The sequence below is a fragment of the Peromyscus leucopus genome, chromosome 8b (genome assembly GCF_004664715.2).
Source record: "Peromyscus leucopus breed LL Stock chromosome 8b, UCI_PerLeu_2.1, whole genome shotgun sequence".
Classification (NCBI taxonomy): domain Eukaryota; kingdom Metazoa; phylum Chordata; class Mammalia; order Rodentia; family Cricetidae; genus Peromyscus; species Peromyscus leucopus.
In genome coordinates, this window is record NC_051086.1 from 32,375,882 (window position 1) to 32,394,073 (window position 18,192).

Genomic DNA, 18,192 nt, shown 5'->3' on the forward strand with positions numbered 1-18,192 from the left:
GTAAAGGCACTTGCTGCCCAGGATCTGAGTTTGATGCCTGAATTCTACATAGTTCAAGACCTCTAATCTCTCTCTCTCTCTGTCTCTGTCTCTCTCTCTCTCTCTCTCTCTCTCTCTCCATCTCTCTATCTCTCTTCTCTCTCTATCTCTATCTCTGTTTGTGTGTATGTGTGTATACAATAAAGAAAAAAATTAAAAATTAAAACAGTCCCCAGGAGGCATCAGAACTTTAATAGCAGCCTTGTTTGGAAGTTGGAGTGGGGATCTGCTCTCTGAGTTACTCTCTGTCATCACTGATCAGCAAGGATAAGTGTGAATTCAGACACAACTTTCCATAGAAGGAGACTGGGAGAGGTTGACTGTGAGCACCTGTGGAAATGGGCTGGGATCTTGGCAGGAAGGAGTGTACTGTGAACACTTGTGAGAACTGGATTGGTTCTTGGCAAGTCTGAATGTCATCGGATTTATAATTCTGAGTTGCAAAACTCAAAGTCAGATGTGGTGTCATACAGTGGACACTGTGACCCAAGGGTTCACTCTGATTTTCTATCTATTTTGTATTTTCATTTTAATTTAATATCCATACATTCATATACTGTGTTTTGATCAAATCCACCCACAGGTCTTCCTTCCAATTTCTCCCTTTCCCTCAACACCACTTTTGTCTCCCAACTTCATGCTTTTTAAAAAAATATATAATCCAGGGGGTCCATGTAGGGCCACCTGCATATGCATGGATGTGGAGCCATCAGATCTAAGTGGGGCCTCAATATCACCCCATTTTCCTGATGTATCATGACCCTATCTGGCTTCAGTCATAACTCGGGGTCTTTTGTGAAGGCCTCTTATGCAGTGCCTAACATTCCTAGCTTGGAATAAACAAGCTGATGATGAGCAGACTGTTTCATGTAGCATGTGAAATTCAGACAGGGGTTCATTTACCCTCTTGGAGAAAAAGGCAGAATCATTTATTACATGCACTGCAACAAAGCAAGGCAAGAAAGATCTCCTAGCAGAACCTTGAGTATCTATCATGCCAAGTGGCAGCATTCCTCTCCTGTTAGATAGAGGTGAGGATAGGGGAAATGATTATACAAACAATAAACTAAGGAAAATTCAAAGAAATCTAAACTTATATATGTCCTGATGCAAAAATTTATATAGAATAAAATCTATATTTGTAAGAAAGTTATTAATGAAAATTTAAAAGAAGCAAGGGAAGAGGCTACTCTTTATTGTGTGACCAGTTATGTGAAAGTTGATTTGGGGCTCCATTTCACTTCTCTTCATCTCTGTTTTATTTGACTATCAGTCTTCCATCACTGTTGTTTACTTCCGGTTAAATGGTGGTTTCGTGTTTACAAGTGCAGGATCTTTGTTAATGGACTTTTGTAAGTATGATAAATTTTGTGTTAACTGAATCATGTTTTATTATAATAATTTTCCACTGATTTTTCTTATGTTTGCAACTCATTTTGCCAACTATGTCATTAATCTCTATTTGCAAAGTGTTATATTTTTTGTATTCTTTGGTTGATGCAAAATACAATTTCACTCAAAAGTATTTTGTGGATTGTCCTGGGCAGATGTGAGGAAACATCTACTCACCTAAGATAGAGCAACCATAACAAACCAAAGAAGTTATTTCATTCAACTCTACCTTAGCAAACCAGGGAATTCATTTGGGGTCACTTACAGGAGTGTGGAAGGCTCAAAGGCAGCTGCATTACCAAAAAGCCCATCCCAGTATTGGTGATGGCACAGGAAACCACATTCCTGGACTTCCCTGCCTAACTTGCAGGTGTCTCAGCCAGTCAGACAGAGTCTCTTCTCCATAGCAATTGTCTCTGCTTATGTAAACTTGGGGAGATTGGTGTAAATCTTGTCCATCTCCGGAACTTCTTGAGACTTGTTCGTTTTGTTTACTTTCTAAGCCTTAAGGAACCTCCTACCATTGAAGAGGGAAAGTTTCAATGCAGAGTAAAGACCTACAATAATAACTTCTTTTGGTACTTAGATTCTCTCTGCACCCTCTTCTCCAACAGGCCCTGAATCTTGAAGCAGGTGATATGGATGTTTGATAGTTTTTCTCCATCTACACCTTAGTATTGGCCTACTATGCCAGAGTGACAGTCACTTCATCTCAGAAGCATGGGCAGTTGTGAATCTGCTTTGTACTTCTTGTTGTTAAAGAGAAGTCTCCCTCCATGAACAACTGAGGTTAATAGTAGTAATGATATATAAGTACACACCACACACACACACAAACAAACACCACTAATGTGTAGAAGGTAATTTGGGAGTTGCTTTATGTTCATTTAAGAAAATAACAACAGAAACACTGGAATCTCTGACCTCCTCCTTCTGGCTTATAGTACCATTTGAGGTCCCTGCAGAGGAATGGACCTCAAATTCAACTGAAAAGCAATTCACCCTTAACATTTGTGATAGAACTGCACCAGTCAACACAGCCTGCCTGGCATATTGGTAATGGAGCACATGGGGTCCTTTGCTGAGTGGTGCTTGTGGTGACAATTGTCCTCCAGAAGCCAGTGTGGTGCCTCTAGCACTACAAAAGGCAAATGAAAGGGAGAGAACTACCAGTCTAGTCCTAGCTTTATTTTCCTTGTCTGAGAGCTAAAGCCTGTGATGTCTTCAATCACAATAAAAACATACCATGTTGACCTAGCATCCACCAACACCATCAACAATAATGTCATAGTCTAAGGGGCCTCAAGGACCTTCCCTGGCCAACAACTCAAGAGAAGTAGTCCTTTCATCTTATTGGAATTTTTACCCAACAACCTTAACTGTCTTTTCTCACTCATGTGTGATGTTTTTGTCTAGCTCTTTAAGTGATATCTGTATATTTTTTACAGATGGTTTTACAAATCAGTGAGATGCTCAAGAGTTTAACAATATGTAATGAAGCCTTTTTACATTGAGTGGGCAGGGTCTCTGAAAGCCTACTATCATCCATTTTAAATAAGTGCCAGTTGGCGTTGAGCATCTAGTGGACATTTAAAGAGAAATGTTAGCAAAGTGCAGTATAGTACAAATGGATTTTATCACTTCTGCTGATCATTTAATCATTGGGGACAGCAGCATGGACAGAAGACACCACCCTCTCAACCATCCTCATCCTGGGGTACCTTGATGACACAAGGCCACTGTGCATTGCACTTCCCATGGTGATCTTTGCATGGCTAGCTTGTGATGTTCAGACTGGCTCAGCTCTGTGGGCTGCATTCTGACCTGGTATGTCTACTTCTAGAGCTGGACACTAAGATCTGACAGGCCACAGGCCAACACTGTGGTCCTTGGCTTTCATTGGCTGCTAAAAGTACCCTAGACTGAGCAAACAATTTGTGACCTTTATTTCCTATGTCCCACATGCTCTGGAGATATCTGTCCCCCTTAAGACAGGCTTAGTATTTTCTCCTGTGAGCTATTGGTCGGCTTTACATTTTTCCAGAAGCTCCTAGCACAGCATCGGGCTTGCTGTCAACTTTTCACCTAGGCATTCCAGTTGACATACAGTGATAAAAAAACTTTAATTTTTTAGCTTTGTTGAGGATAAAACCAGGGCATAAAATAAGAACTAGTAATTGAAGCAGATTTGTGTGAAAGCAAGACAAAACATCAGATTTTAATTGGACAAATAATCTACATTCATGAGAATGAACTTAAGATGGAAATTCCATAGATGGTAAAACTTGGTTGGGTTATGTGAGACATGGGATATGATCTGATGAAAAGGCTAATTTAATTTGGGTCAAAGTAGGGAAAGTACGAGAAATACACTAACATGGTTTTGCACAAGCCATATTAAAAGATGTGTTTTGAGGACCTGAATGGGTCACTTTAGATTGGGCAGTGTATGAGGGATAGAAACAGCTGAGGATAGCAAATAGATCCTGCAGAACCAGTCAATTAATTGTAATTGGCTCAGGGCCCCCCAGAGATCTCCAAGGCCACACTTGAATAAACAATCCTATTTCCATTTCTAGTAAGGGTCCCAGTCATGTCCCAAGGGTGGAATGTGTACAGTCTGCCTTAAGGTCAGGTTGGATGATATACTGGCTCCTGTCCATGGCAAGCTGGTTATGGTGAGGGAGCCAGAGAATAGTACAGATTGTTTCTTCCTCCTCCCTTAGTTATGGGTCTCAGCAGGTGATCCTGCTGGGGGTGGTGGCCTCAGGTAAGTATGATTTCTCCAGGACCAGAGCTGTGATCCAGCCTGCCATATCACAGATACAGTTGGGACCAAAGAGAAAGAGGTCTTTCTCAAACACTTCTAGATAACATTGATGTGGAATGGGTTTCATATTATCTAGAAGCCAGTGGGACTGAGGGAAGTAAAGACAACCACCCCTCCCCAGGACTGTGGTGAGTACAGACTTGGTGGGATTCTCTGGATTCATAGTCCTTCTATAAACTCAGTTTCTTTGATATCCTAGATCTAAGATGCAAACCAAGTTGTAGACAACAGAAACAGGAGACAGATCACAACCATGTTCAGAGCTATGAAAATAAATGAAGAACAGTTTATTAGAGTGACTGAGGATGGAAGAGGATTCTCATTTGGAGGCAATGTTCCCTGTGGGGAGTCGGGAGTTTAAAATGTCAGTTTTTCATTCAGACTTTGAATTTTAGTTAAGCTGACTAGACTCCTTTTATTTTCTGGTCTTATACTATATGGTGTTAATGTGCTATTATTAAATATTTCATCAGGGAGTCAAATGCTATGGGATAGAGTGAATGAGATATGATCTCTGTAGATGGTGTGGGCAAGAGGGAAAGATTGAGTCTGTAGAAGCACAGACTGCTGCAGAATGAATACAAGATGATTTAGTGCCTACTCGGCTTCGGTTCAGAGTTCAGTTCTCTAGAGGCTGAGGAGAGAGTTACATATTCAGGTGTAGCAGGAGAAAGAGAATTGAGTCAAATTGAAGGATGGATTCTTTAGAAATGAGGGTGATTAGTATGAAATCTGCCAGACCCCTCCTTTCTTCAGACACAGGATTCTGGGTTTTTGTTCCCTTAAAGGTAACTCCACTGCAGGCAGACAATCATTAAGTCAGTGTATTGATATGTAGAATATTCTTATCATTTCTAATATCAAGTACTTTACTACTGAAAGTGTAGGTCGGTGGTAGAAACCCTGCGTGAAGAGTCTTGGGTTGATTCCCAGCACTGCAAACTAGTTAATTATTTATGGAGGCCATGAACAGATGCGCACCCATCCACACTCATATCCAGCCACACACCTAGGAGTTAAACACAGGCTCTTGGTGATCTCAGTCAAGACCACCAGCAGTGTCAAACATGCAGATGTCAGGTTTCTTTGTGGTTCTTAAGGAGACTGTGAGTAGGGTTTGCATTTTAAAACGATAATTTAACAGTAGAGAAATGCGCACTTTGAGACTGCTACTCTTAGAATTTCGGTGTGGTTTTTTTTTGTTTGTTTTGTTTTTGCCTGTTTGATCTTTGTTACATTTCAAGCATTGGTCTTCATTCTGCCCTGTGAAGAACAAAGAAAGGTCATCACCTTTTCTATATGAGAAATATTTAAACTTGCATATAAGCCACCACACCTATTTTTAAGCATCCTGTTTTTTTAATCTAAAATGCGCAATGAAGGCATCCAGTTCTCACCCAAGATACCTTCAGATGGCTAGTTGGTGTTTTAGAAGCATTGGATAGTATACTTTTTTTAAAAAAAAATATGAAAATACAGAAGGATCCTCTGTAAATATTAAATGGATGCGTAGGAGCCACCAGGGACCAGTTATATTAGCCTGACCTAATTTTCTTCCTTTGCTGGAATAAGATATGGGAAATTCTTAAGGAAATGGTCATTTTGAAGCTCCCACCTCCACTGGAGGACCATAGCATTCGGTAAAATTTACATATAGTTTATATAAGTCTACATATAGTTTACTTATAGTCCTCCCTTCAGTGCAGGGAGGACTCCTATTGTTTGGAAGGAGCCTTGTGATTATTGTGTGATCCCGTCATGAGAACTTTCTCACCCTTCTCAGCTAAGTGCACTAGTGCCATTTACATGAAGCCCAATTCTGCCCTTTGGCTGACTCATTTTATCTAGAATGGATGCTGCTGGTGGGCTCACACTCCTGGCTTCACTGTATGGAATTTACCAGGAACCCAATGCCGAGTACACATGAGGAGTAATGTGCACTATTCTAGAAAGGTGAAAGACTCAAAGGGAATTGGCTAAGCTGAGGTCTTCTTTTTGTGATCAGTAGAAGTGGATGTGAGCAAATCCGAGCCAGGAGCCCAGGGAAGGGTGGGAGAACACTCTATGAAGCATTAATGATGCATCATAAATGCAATTACTAGTTCTAAGCAGTAGAAATGTGTCAAATGCAGGCAAGGTGAGATCACCTGTGGTGAACACATGGTTTCCTTGACATCAGTCTTATGGAGGCTTTAAGATACTTCAGCTGATCTTGGATATTTAGTTCTGAAGACCATCCAATCTCATCAGGGCCCTTGGGACTAGGAAGTAGAAGGAATTCTCAAAAGAAAAACATTCTGATGGCCATTCACACCAAATGGTCATCATAGGGATACACAACATACAAAACAGACATACAAGTAACGTACAGCCCAAGCAGGTTATATTTAGAAATATATATGCATGGAAATATACATATACATATGCAACAACAATTAATGAAAAAAGATGAAAGAGCTCGAGGTTATGGGAGGGTCTGGAGGGAGAAAAGGGAAGGGGGAAATGATTGAAACCTCAAAAATAGAAGTAATAAAAACATAAAGGCCACACGGGGGCAGGCAAGCATCGAGGTTTTGATTAGACAGAAGGAAGGAAACGAGCATAACATAGTAGTGATGGGAACGCCCCCTAGAGGATATATGGTGTGGTACCTCCCTTCTCGACCACCATCCTCCTGTTCTCATCCATAAGAAAGAAGGCCCATGCTTTTAATCCCAGCACTCAGGAGGCAGAGCCAGGTGGACCTTTGTGAGTTCAAGGCCAGGCTGGTCTACAGAGAGATCCAGGAAAGGCACAAAGCTACAGAGAGAAACCCTGTCTTGAAAAACCAAAAAAAAAAAAAAAAAAAAAAAAAAAAAAAAAAAAAACAACAAAAAAAAAAAAAAAAAAAAAAGAAAAGAAAAGAAAAGAAGGCACCTCCCCATCTCTTTCTAAATATGGTTGAAACTGCTTTTCTCCGAACCTCTGAAAGCTGTTACTGCCTTCAGACTTGGGGTCTCTTCTGCTGGTTTCACATGGCAGTCCTCCTTCTGCGTCCTAGAATTATAATTGCAGATATGCTGGAAACAGCAATGCTCTCGGGAAGCCCGAGAATGGTGGTGCAGGTAAATAATCACATCAGAAATTAAGTTGGACGTCACAGTCTGTATGTGAAGGTACAGTGCCTGGGAGACTCTTACAGCAAGGGGTTAGCTCGGATGAGAGGCGTCGAAGCCTATTGCTTACAGAAGTGTTTATCAGCACAGCTGATATTCAAACCCACATCACTCTTGTGTGTGTCATGGTGGTGATACAGTCTGCTACACAGCACAGGTTAAACATGGACATTCTTCACCCACACAAATGAGGTGTCAACCACATCAGTCTCAGACGTCTGCAACATCACCATATTCCACCGAGGGGAAAGAAATCACCCCTGATGAAGAACTGCTGTCTCAAACGAGGTGACATGTAAAGGTGATTGAACAGTGTTGAAGTATAGCTAGCTACTGACAACCAGTTTTCTGGTTAGGTAAACTCTGTAGCTGTCGCTCTTTCTGGAACAAGCACATGAGAGTCAAATTAATTCTTGACAGGATTATGATTGGGCAATTAACAGTGTTTTGCATCCATTTGCTCCCTCCTGCCCCTCCCTCTGTTCCTGTTCCTTTAGTACAATTTCTCCAAAGAGTACAATCTTATACCTATTTCTTTTTAAATACTGTTAGGCCTCTAGACACTTTTTTCAGTCCCACATATCTTGCGCTTGTATCCTGTGACCTGTAACCTCACATTGTCACCTGAACTACACTCCCAGCAGCCGTATTTTATTCTCTGAACGATTATTTTATTATGTTATTTTTCTTTGACGTTGTGTGTACTGGTGAGGTGGTGAGGTTATACATTTTTTTTTCTCCAGTTCTGGTTTATTTCTCTTACAGTGTCGCTCAGTTGCCTCCATGATGGTCCAAGTGGCTGTATCTGATATCATTGTTGAGCAGTTTTGTGAAGGGTGTTTGACAGTTGCAATCTTATCCTTTGCTCATGGAAACACATTTCTTCCAGCACCACTTATGTGAGAGACTGTCCTTTATTCTTTGTGTCCTCCTGGTGTCCTTAGGAAACAGCGGTTGACTATGTACTGAGATTTGTTCCTGGCCTCTCTCTCCCACCCCAGGGGCCTAAGTGCTCTTTATAGCTCTTAAAAACACTGTTGCTTTGTAACGTACTTGGAAGTGTGACATATCCTGCTTTGTTTTTCTTTCTTAGAGCTAATGTGGCTATTCAGGGTTGTCATCCACATTCTTGTGAACTAGTTGGAAGTTTTGCAGTTTTGGTATCTTCCATTACACAATTGTCCAGCTGTGCCTGAGATAGATAAAATGATCCAGCTGTCTCAGTGAGTAATTGTCCAAGAGTAGAGTACTGTTAATGATAAGTCTTGACTGTAAACACAGTTAAAAACTATTTTCTCTTTTTAATTTAAATTTCTATTTTTTGAGAATTTCATATATGAGTAATGTGTATCATTTCCATCTTTCCCTGACCCCACTCCAACTTCTTCCATGCTCCTCACTCAAATTCATGACCTCTTATCCTTTATTATTGTTTTACACACACAGTCTCTACTGGGTATATTTAGTGTTCTTTGTATATATGAAGTAAACAAACTTTTTCATGTTTATTTTTGCTTTAAATAAGCAAGATGGATGCTGGGGAAATTTAAACCCCCAGTAGAGAGCTGTTAGACCCTTTCCTGGATCCTGGCTTCCTTGAGTGGAGGACAATCGGTCCAGCTGCCACTCAATGGCAGCGGGTCAGACTTCCCTCATGGCAGCTCAGCTGTTCTGAACATACTACAGATGCTTTGAGGAAGGCATGCTACCACTCCTGCTGCTTATTCTAGCTCCAATTCTTTAAAGACTCTTAAGCTAGATTTTAGATTTTTGTCATCACAAGCCTTGGAAAAAATCTAGCAATCACTTTCACTCAAGGCAGAAGGGAAGAACTTCCCTTACTTATCCCAAGAAGGGCAGCTGCAGCCTGCTGCCACCTCCTGCTCCCACTGCAGCCTGCTGCTGCCTCCCACTGCTGCTCACTGATGCTGGAAGCTAAGGATTACATAGGCATGAAGTGCTGGGGCCTCTGGTATTGAAGCCCAGAGCACTAAGCTTCCAGTCACAGGATCTAAAGCCATAAGGCTGGGTTCTTCCCCCCTCTGCTTTTTATTAAAAATAGATTTTTTTCTCACATAATAGATTCTGACTCTGATTTCCCCTCCTTCTACTCCTCCCAGTTCCTCCCCACCTCCCTCCCATCTGATCCACTGTGCCCTTTCTGTGTCTCATTAGAAAACAAATATAAGATAAAACAAAAATTATCACATCAGAATAGGACAAAACAGAAAATAGAAGGAAAAGAACGCAAGAAAAGATGCAAGAAACAGACACAGACACAGAACCCCGCCTGTTTGCACACTTAGGAATCACATAAAAATAGTAAACTGGAAGTCATAATATGTGTGCAAAAGACCTGTAGGGTAAAAAGATAGAAAAAATATAACTATAAAATAAAATTGAAATTAAAATAAAAAAATTTCCTGACATGACATTAGGAGTCAAAAAACCTCCAACGACGCCATTGAATTCATTTCCTGTTGGCCATCTACTGTTGTGTATGCAGCCTACCCTTAAGAATAGCTTGTTTCCCCGGTGAGATTCCCTTGGAGAAAACTACATTTGTATTTACAAGTGATTATTAATTGGAGATAGGTTCTAGGTGACCCCCATTCCTAACCCAGAAGCCATAAGATTGGCTTCTAAAGCCTTGAGTCCCTAGTTTTTAGGGTTTAGAGATATATGCTTCTGGGTCAGCCCATTTAGCCCCTGGCTTCTCCTGAGTATTGCCAGCCCTGGGTAGAGCATCTAGCTGACAGCAGAAAGTATTTTGAACTAAATTTAATACCTCTGCTTCAAAATTATCCAAGCTTTTTATTCATTAAAATGATCATTGCTGGTGTAAGGCTCTGAATTTTATCATATTGAAATATCTTGGATCATTGTTCATTTGACTATCATATTAGAATTATAGCGCTAAGCTTTGCTCATTGAAAATACATTAATTGGGGACTAGAAAGATGGATCAGTGGTTAAGAGCACTTGTTAAGAGCATTTGCTGCTTTTCCAGAGGACCGAGTTTCAATTCCCAACACCCTCAGGCACTGTAATTCTGGTTCTAGGGGATTCAGTGCCTTCTTCTGGACTCTATGGGCACCAGGCATACACAGCATATATACAGAAATACATGCAGACAAAATACCCATACACACAAAATTTAAAGATGAAAAATACTATTCATTTCTATATGCCACAATATAAAATCATTGTTAGAAGTGTACAATAGGAGTGAATAAAAAAAATGCTGTGCCACTAAGTGAGGAACAGTGCAGATATGCTGAGACGTTCGTGTACATCAGACATGGTGCCAGGATTAAAAATGCATTCATCCATTTATTCATTCAATCAGTCAATAATATTGTTTGTTATTTTCAAGCTACTGCAGTAAGAGTTGGACGTACAATGCTGAGTGAATTATGCAGCCTCATTTGCACAAGTTAATTGCTAATTATGAAGGCAGAACAGTGTTAACAATGAGAACAAACAACTTTTTGTAATACACATGACATTATTTCATGTAACCACAGCCCAAATCGCTTGGAGCCAGCTATTTCCTTTGTTTTATTGGTAACTAAGTGGAGACTCATAGAAGAAAATATTTCAGAGCAGGAGGCACAGCTGCCCCATGATAGAGCTGATCTGTGGGGCCATGATATGGACCTAAGGGCGTTAAGTTCAGTATTGACTCATTGATGACAATATTCCAGTTTGGTAAACTTGACAAAAAAAAAAAAAAAAAAAAAAGAACTAGTTAAGTATGCAAAAATGTCTCCCTCTGATTATAGGCTAGATTTTGGAATGACATTTCTGGTTTCCTCTCTCTTTGGCATGCTTTCATATAATCTTATTTATATTTTTATAAGAAGTGTCCATCTTTTGAGGAGAGTGATAGTTTATGCCTATCATGCCTCTACCGTTTGTTGGTGTGTTAGCAGTTCATCTGCAGGTAGATCTCATGAGCTCTAAACAGGTGAAGGCACATGATGCACTGCAGAAAGTTTATTCAACAGCCATGGTGTGTCTGGAATGAAAGTGACATTCGTTTGACACCCTCACACCAGAAAGGCACGTGATGATGTTTATTCATTATTTATTATTTCTGTGATATGCGCTAATACTTATTTTTATATTTGGCCCATTCCCTACCACAGAGGAGCTTCTAGAAGGACAAAGACGTGTGGCATGAGTGTCATCAAGTGAGCAGAAGGAACTAGAAGGAAATAGTTTCAAAGAGGGCTTGGGTAGAGAGGAGAAAACAGTTTTTTCTGTGGAGTTGAATTGTGAACATTTTTAGCTAAAGAAGCAGGGTCAAGTCCCAAGGAACACATTTCTTGCTATTTTTCTCTCCAAAGAAGTGAAACTACTTCTTAGTCTTCTGTGACAGATGGCAGCTACTGTGAGTGGGGCTTCTAGGATGGGTTCACTGACAATATCCATGGTGTAGAAGGAGGCAGATGAGAACCCAGGGATCAAAACTGTGATTGCCTCCTGGCTGGGCCTGGATTCAAATCTGAAATGAGCTAATGAATAGACCTTAGTTTTTCAAAGCACTTTTTAACTTTTGAATAAGAAAGATTGGATCCACAAGTCTGAAGGACCAGGCTGAAGTCTTAGAGCAAATAGCTGAGCTACAGTTCAAACAAAGATGATATCATTCCTAATTCAGTTTATAGAAGAGAAAAGTAAGAATAAAAGACTAGATAAAGTAGAATTGAATAATAAAACAGATTAATTTGTGATTACTGAAGAACGCTGTGGACAATGTCTTAATATGTTTTCTTCAACAGATGCCCTGAACTGTCTTCTGCTGCTGTGCAGGTCAAAAGGCTATGGGAAGTTTTAATGCCAGTTTGGGCAAAGGCTTCATTTTGGTGGGCTTTTCAGACTGGCCTCAATTAGAACTCATTCTTTTCATCTACATTTTGATTTTTTACTCCTTAACCATCTTTGGCAACACCACCATCATTGCTCTTTCCCACCTGGACCTCCGATTGCACACACCTATGTACTTCTTTCTCTCCCATCTCTCCTTCTTGGACCTCTGCTATACCACAGCACTGTGCCCCAGCTCCTCATCAATATCGAGGGGCATGACCACACGATCACGTATGGAAGGTGTGTGGCCCAGCTCTTCAGTGTCCTTGCCCTGGGCTCCACAGAGAGTATGCTTCTAGTGGTGATGGCCTTTGACCGCTATGCTGCTGTGTGCCGCCCACTCCTCTACACAACCATTATGCACCCTCTTCTGTGCCAAGCATTGGCTATCTCTTCATGGGTAGCAGGCCTCGTGAACTCCCTGATCCAGACAGGCCTCATGATGGCCATGCCTCTCTGTGGCCATCGACTGAATCATTTCTTCTGTGAGATGCCTGTGTTCCTCAAGTTGGCTTGCAAGGATACAGCTGGAACGGAGGCCAAGATGTTTGTGGCCAGAGCCATAATCTTGGTTTTCCCTGCGACACTCATCCTAGGATCCTATGCACACATTGCCAGGGCTGTGTTGAAGGTCAAGTCAGTATCTGGCCGCAGAAAAGCTTTTGGGACTTGTGGATCACACCTCCTAGTGGTTTCTATGTTTTACGGCTCAACCATCTACACATACTTGCAACCAAATGACAGTTATTCCGAGGATGAGGGAAAGTTTGTCGCCCTTTTTTACACCATAGTCACCCCCATGCTCAACCCTCTGATTTATACCCTGAGGAACAAGGATGTGAAGGGGGCTCTGTGGAAGGTACTAGGGAGAGGCATAGAATCAAGGTAGTAAAAAAGTTTTTTTTTTCTGTGATGTCTCTAGGATAATTGAGCCAATTGGTCTCTAGAAAACAATCCTTATGGGCTTGTAGAGAAAAAAAGTTTCACTGGAAAAGAGGGGGAGAGGAAAGAAGATAACATGAGGTAAAAATGATCAAAATTCAGAATATACATTTATGAAGTTGCCAGAAATACTAAATACATCCTCAGGCACCTGGACTTGGTGCCTTCCTTGTGGGAATTTGGAAGGGAGGATCTCCTGTTGTACTTTTTAGGTCACTCTCTGCTCATTGCTCAGCAGTGGGTGAGTGATTGTATCACAGCTTTCCAAAACAACAAAAACACGAGGTTGAGAAGAGTACACTGTGGGAGAGGGATTGAGAGTGAGAGAATTAGCTCTGAATGACTCTTTGCAAAGTCAGATCCTAACAAGCTGTCCTATAGTTGGCAGTATGATCCAAGGCAGAGGACATGAGTTTACTGTTTTTTGTTTGTATGTTTCTCATTTTTGGTGGTCCTGTCAAATTCTTGATGTATCAGAGTCCATTTCAAAGGTTTCTTACAGTGTTTACTATTCTATGGTACTTGGAGAAAATAATCAGATCATAAACAGCTGTTTTATAGAGCATGTGGCTTTCAGATGGGCTCATTTACTCAAGTGGAGAAACCTCAAAACCTTCCTCTATTCCTTCAATAAGGCCATACCTCCTAATCCTTCCCAAACAGTTCCATCAACTGGAGACCATATATTCAAATATATGAACCTGTGGAGGCCATTCTCATTCAAACTGACACAGCTTCCCAATGATGGCCTTGGTATGTGTGCTGAAAAGTCTAGCATTTGGCTATCATATATACTTAAGTTACACCTTGCTAGAGCTCTGAGTGGTCAAAGCATCTACCTTACCTTAGTTTTGGTTTCTTTTTCTGTAAAATAAGCATGATATCAATCACTTTATCAATAATTGATTTGTAGTGTGTATGCAATAAGTGTTAATTCCCATTTCCCATTCTTGTTGAAGGGAAAATAAAATAGCCTAGAATGTCTTTTCTCAAACACACACACACACACACACACACACACACACACTGACAAGTGGAGAGGGTAAGTGTGATCAGATTGTATTATATAAATGTTTAGAATTGTTAATAATTAAATTGAATGATAAAGATATTTGATATTTAAATAATATTGAATTTAATAATAAAATAATAATCAACTAGAAATTTATCTCATAAACTAATTATTTATATATTATATAATATAACATGTATTACATAAGATGTAATAATAGTTTATAACAATAAACCAATAGACCTAGAGTTGGTAATTGAATGTCTTTTATTCTGACAAATCCCAACTGAACTTCATCAAATTTCAAGGAACAAAGCAGCTATTCAAATCCTTTCAGAGAACAGAAAATGAAAATTACCATCAAGAAGATCAACCCACTTTCTTGTGCCTTTGTAACCTCAATGCAAAACAAATCAAAGATGTCACTGACCAGAATGTAGATCAATCTATTTTTCAATACAGAAGACTACTGACCAGAATGTAGGTCAATTTATTTTCAATATAGAAGCAACAAGATGTTAGTAAATTGAATTCAGATGAATATAAGTCAACTTTAAAAACATAGTTAAAATGAATTTATCATACCAACCATGTGACAAGTCAACACTAGAACTTGTACATATATCTTATGACACCAATAGACATAGTGATAAATATCATAGCATTCCTAGGGTGGGGAAGAAAAATCATTTGTAAACAGTCAGCACCAATTTGTGACAAAAAGTCACAGCAAGCTTAGAAGAGATGATGCTCTAGATGAGCCAAAACTGAGTCTAACATCTTTCACCATTGAACCGGTGAAAGGCTGGCCTCTTTCATACAATAAACAAGGTAGAGAACCTTCTTCTCTTCAACATTGTATTGAAAAACGCAACTGGTAAAAAGAGAAAGTGATCTGAAATTTTCAGATCACTTATTCTTTTTATCAGTTGGAGGACAGAGGAATCTGTGGCTGATATGTAAAATTAAATTTTTATAATTTTTTTAAAAAAGAAAACATCAGGTAAAACTACTTTCTATCAGGTTGCTTAATCTCTACACATATTATACAAGGAATTTGTAATGTTTTGAAACGAATGGAATTTTAGAAAGCTTTTTTCTTTTTAAAGTTTGTAAAAAAAACATAAAAATCAATTGCATGGGTACTTTGGAAAATGGTGCTGCTTCTACAATGAGAAACAGGATGGAGATTCCTCAAAAAAATTAAAAACAGAAGTGCTGTATGATCTGTTCACTTAGTTGGGTATATATCCAAGAGAACTGAAAACAGGGCTTTAAGGAGATACCTGTGTATTCACATTCATAGCAAAATTGTTCACAGTAGCCATAAGGTGAAGGCAAAGGTGATATGGAGTCTGTCATAGATCACCAGATGAATGGGTAAACAAAATGTGGGAAGTGTGTGTGTGTGTCTGTATGTGAGTTTGTGTGGGGGGTGGTGGTGGTGGTGTGTGGTCTCTGTGTGTGAGTGTGTGTATGTGTGTCTGTTGTGTGTGTCTTAGTCTTCAAAAGGAAAGTGGAAGCTGATCCATGCTATATCATGAATGAACCTGGAATATATTAGCTATGTGAAATGCAGATGCCATAAGGAAACAAATACAGCATAATTCCACTGATGTAAGCTACGTAGAGCTGAGAATAGAAACAGAATGCACAGGAAATTTCCAAAGAGATGAAAAGTAGGATGAGAAAGGTCTGAAAATTTCTAATAAATATCCCTAATATGGTTGATATGTACTTTTAAAATGACTAATTTTATTGATTATTTCACTACCATTTGAAATTAAAAATTTAAATAAAAATATTCTGAAATACTAACACATAACCAGATAGAAAACGCTGTGGGAAAAAGGTTAGCTTAAATTCATCAAGGAAAAATTATGGTTCAGAAAGAACATGAAAAAAGTATCTGAATTATTTTAGAATTCTATCACATTCATGGGTTAGAATACTGGATAGTGAAAGAAAAGCCGTCTTTAACAAACAGTTTTAATTATTCCCCAATGAAATTCTAATAAAACCTAAAGGTTTCCTTTTTTTTTTTGGTGTGGGGGAAGGGGACTCATAGGTCTCATATATTCTCATATAGAAATCAGGAATCAAAAAGAAAAAAGAAAACTTTGAAAAATAAAAATGTTTGGAGAATCAAGTCACACATCAAGATGCTGCAGATCTGTGGCAACTAACACAATGGCTGTTGACACGGGAGTAGAAGATGGAACAACAGGACAAAAGAGAGCACCAGACACAGAAATAAACACATACAAAAATTTGGTACATGATAAAGGCCAAATCTTTTGGGAAGCCTGAGCATCCAATAAACACCACATAACAATGGCATCATCTACCAAGTTGACTCATGGTCTTGTTGTAAAAAGCAAGAGACTAAAATTTTCAGAACATAGAAATTTTTATGATCTTGAAGGTATATTTTAGAGAAAACTTAGAACAGTAAGGAAAGGAGAGGCATTAAATGCCCACGTGCACATACATGTTTGCACTCCTCCCCCACTGCCCCATGCTGTACAACACACTTCGTAAAGGGAACATCAAGCTGAAGATTGGGAGGTGTTTGCAGTGTACATGACCCACAGAAGGTTGGTAGACAGAACATGAAACCCATCAAACCCATCTTTCAGGAAAGCACAAATGCCCTCATAAAACAGAGAAGTGCATGAATAGGTAATTCCAGAATAAATTGAATGAGCAACAAGCAGTGCTTTTCCTTTCAGTCGACAGTGACTAAGGCAGAGATTCACAACTGGCCAAGGTGTAGAGGACAATAGACTGAAGAATTTTCAGCCCTAAATGAAGCTGGACCCCGCCTCCAAAGGCTTAGGGATAGCTGTGAGAAAGGGGCTAAAAGAGTGTAAGGACCAGAGGTGGTGGATGACTACAAGGAGGCAGTGTCTCCTGGAAACAGCAGTTGTGACAGTGTGCATAACATTTGTGCAAGCCTGAGCCAGATCAAATACCAGCATGGAGAAGGAAGCTGAGCACCTAGCAGTGAGTTATTGGCAATTGTTAGATGGGTTAAAAACAGAGGAAGACACAGAAGTAGTAGGGAAGGGAGTGAGTCTGGGAAGAGGTGGGGGCAGTGAACGTGATTAAAGCACATTGTACAAAACATTAAAGAACTAATGTTTTTAAAATGCAAAAATGATCAACCTTGTTTACAATCAATGAAACACAAATTAAAATAATGAGGTAAATTTCCATAATCCTTTTAGTAACAAACATTAAATGTCGAGTTCAATAACGTCATTTTTTTTTTTTTTTTTTTTTTTTTTTTTTTTGGTTTTTCGAGGCAGGGTTTCTCTGTGTAGTCCTGGTGCTCGCTCTGTAGACCAAGCTGGGCTTGAACTCTGAGAGATCCGCCTGCCTCAGCCACCCAAGTGCTAGGATTAAAGGCGTGCACTGCCACTGCCCGGCTATAACTTCATTCTTATTGCTTTTAAGAATAAGAACAAAACAAGCTCCATCAATACGTCAGTTCTTTCAGTATTGAAGATCTTCACTTCCTCTGTCCCAGGATTTGACTTTATGAAAAACCAGAGAAACTCTTTCATATAAGCACCAGAGCTATATACAGACATGTTTCCAGTCATGTTGTCTCAAAAGGAACAGTATAAGAAACGATTCAGTGACTTCTTTCTCAAAACATAATGGGTAAACTCTAGAATTTTGATGCCATGAAATTCTATACAGCAATTAACAAGAGAACCATCTCAGGGGATAGCCACTTTTGCATACTGTTCATTTTTCCCATTTTATCTGCATTGGTATGTATTTTTAGGAGTGAGTGGGAAAGATTTTCATGCTCAGAACAGAAGGTATCTCATTTTAATCATGGCTTGCCCTACTTACTAATTTCTTGGTCTCAGGCAACTTAGAACGTGAGCCTGTGCTTAAGAATCTAAAGTGTTAGTATCTCTCTCTCTCTCTCT

General features: G+C 39.6%; 1 pseudogene; it reads left to right on the plus strand.

The window, feature by feature from the left end:
• The first annotated feature begins 12,195 nt into the window (after positions 1-12,195).
• On the plus strand, positions 12,196-13,299 carry LOC114681505 (annotated as a pseudogene).
• The last annotated feature ends 4,893 nt before the right edge of the window (positions 13,300-18,192 follow it).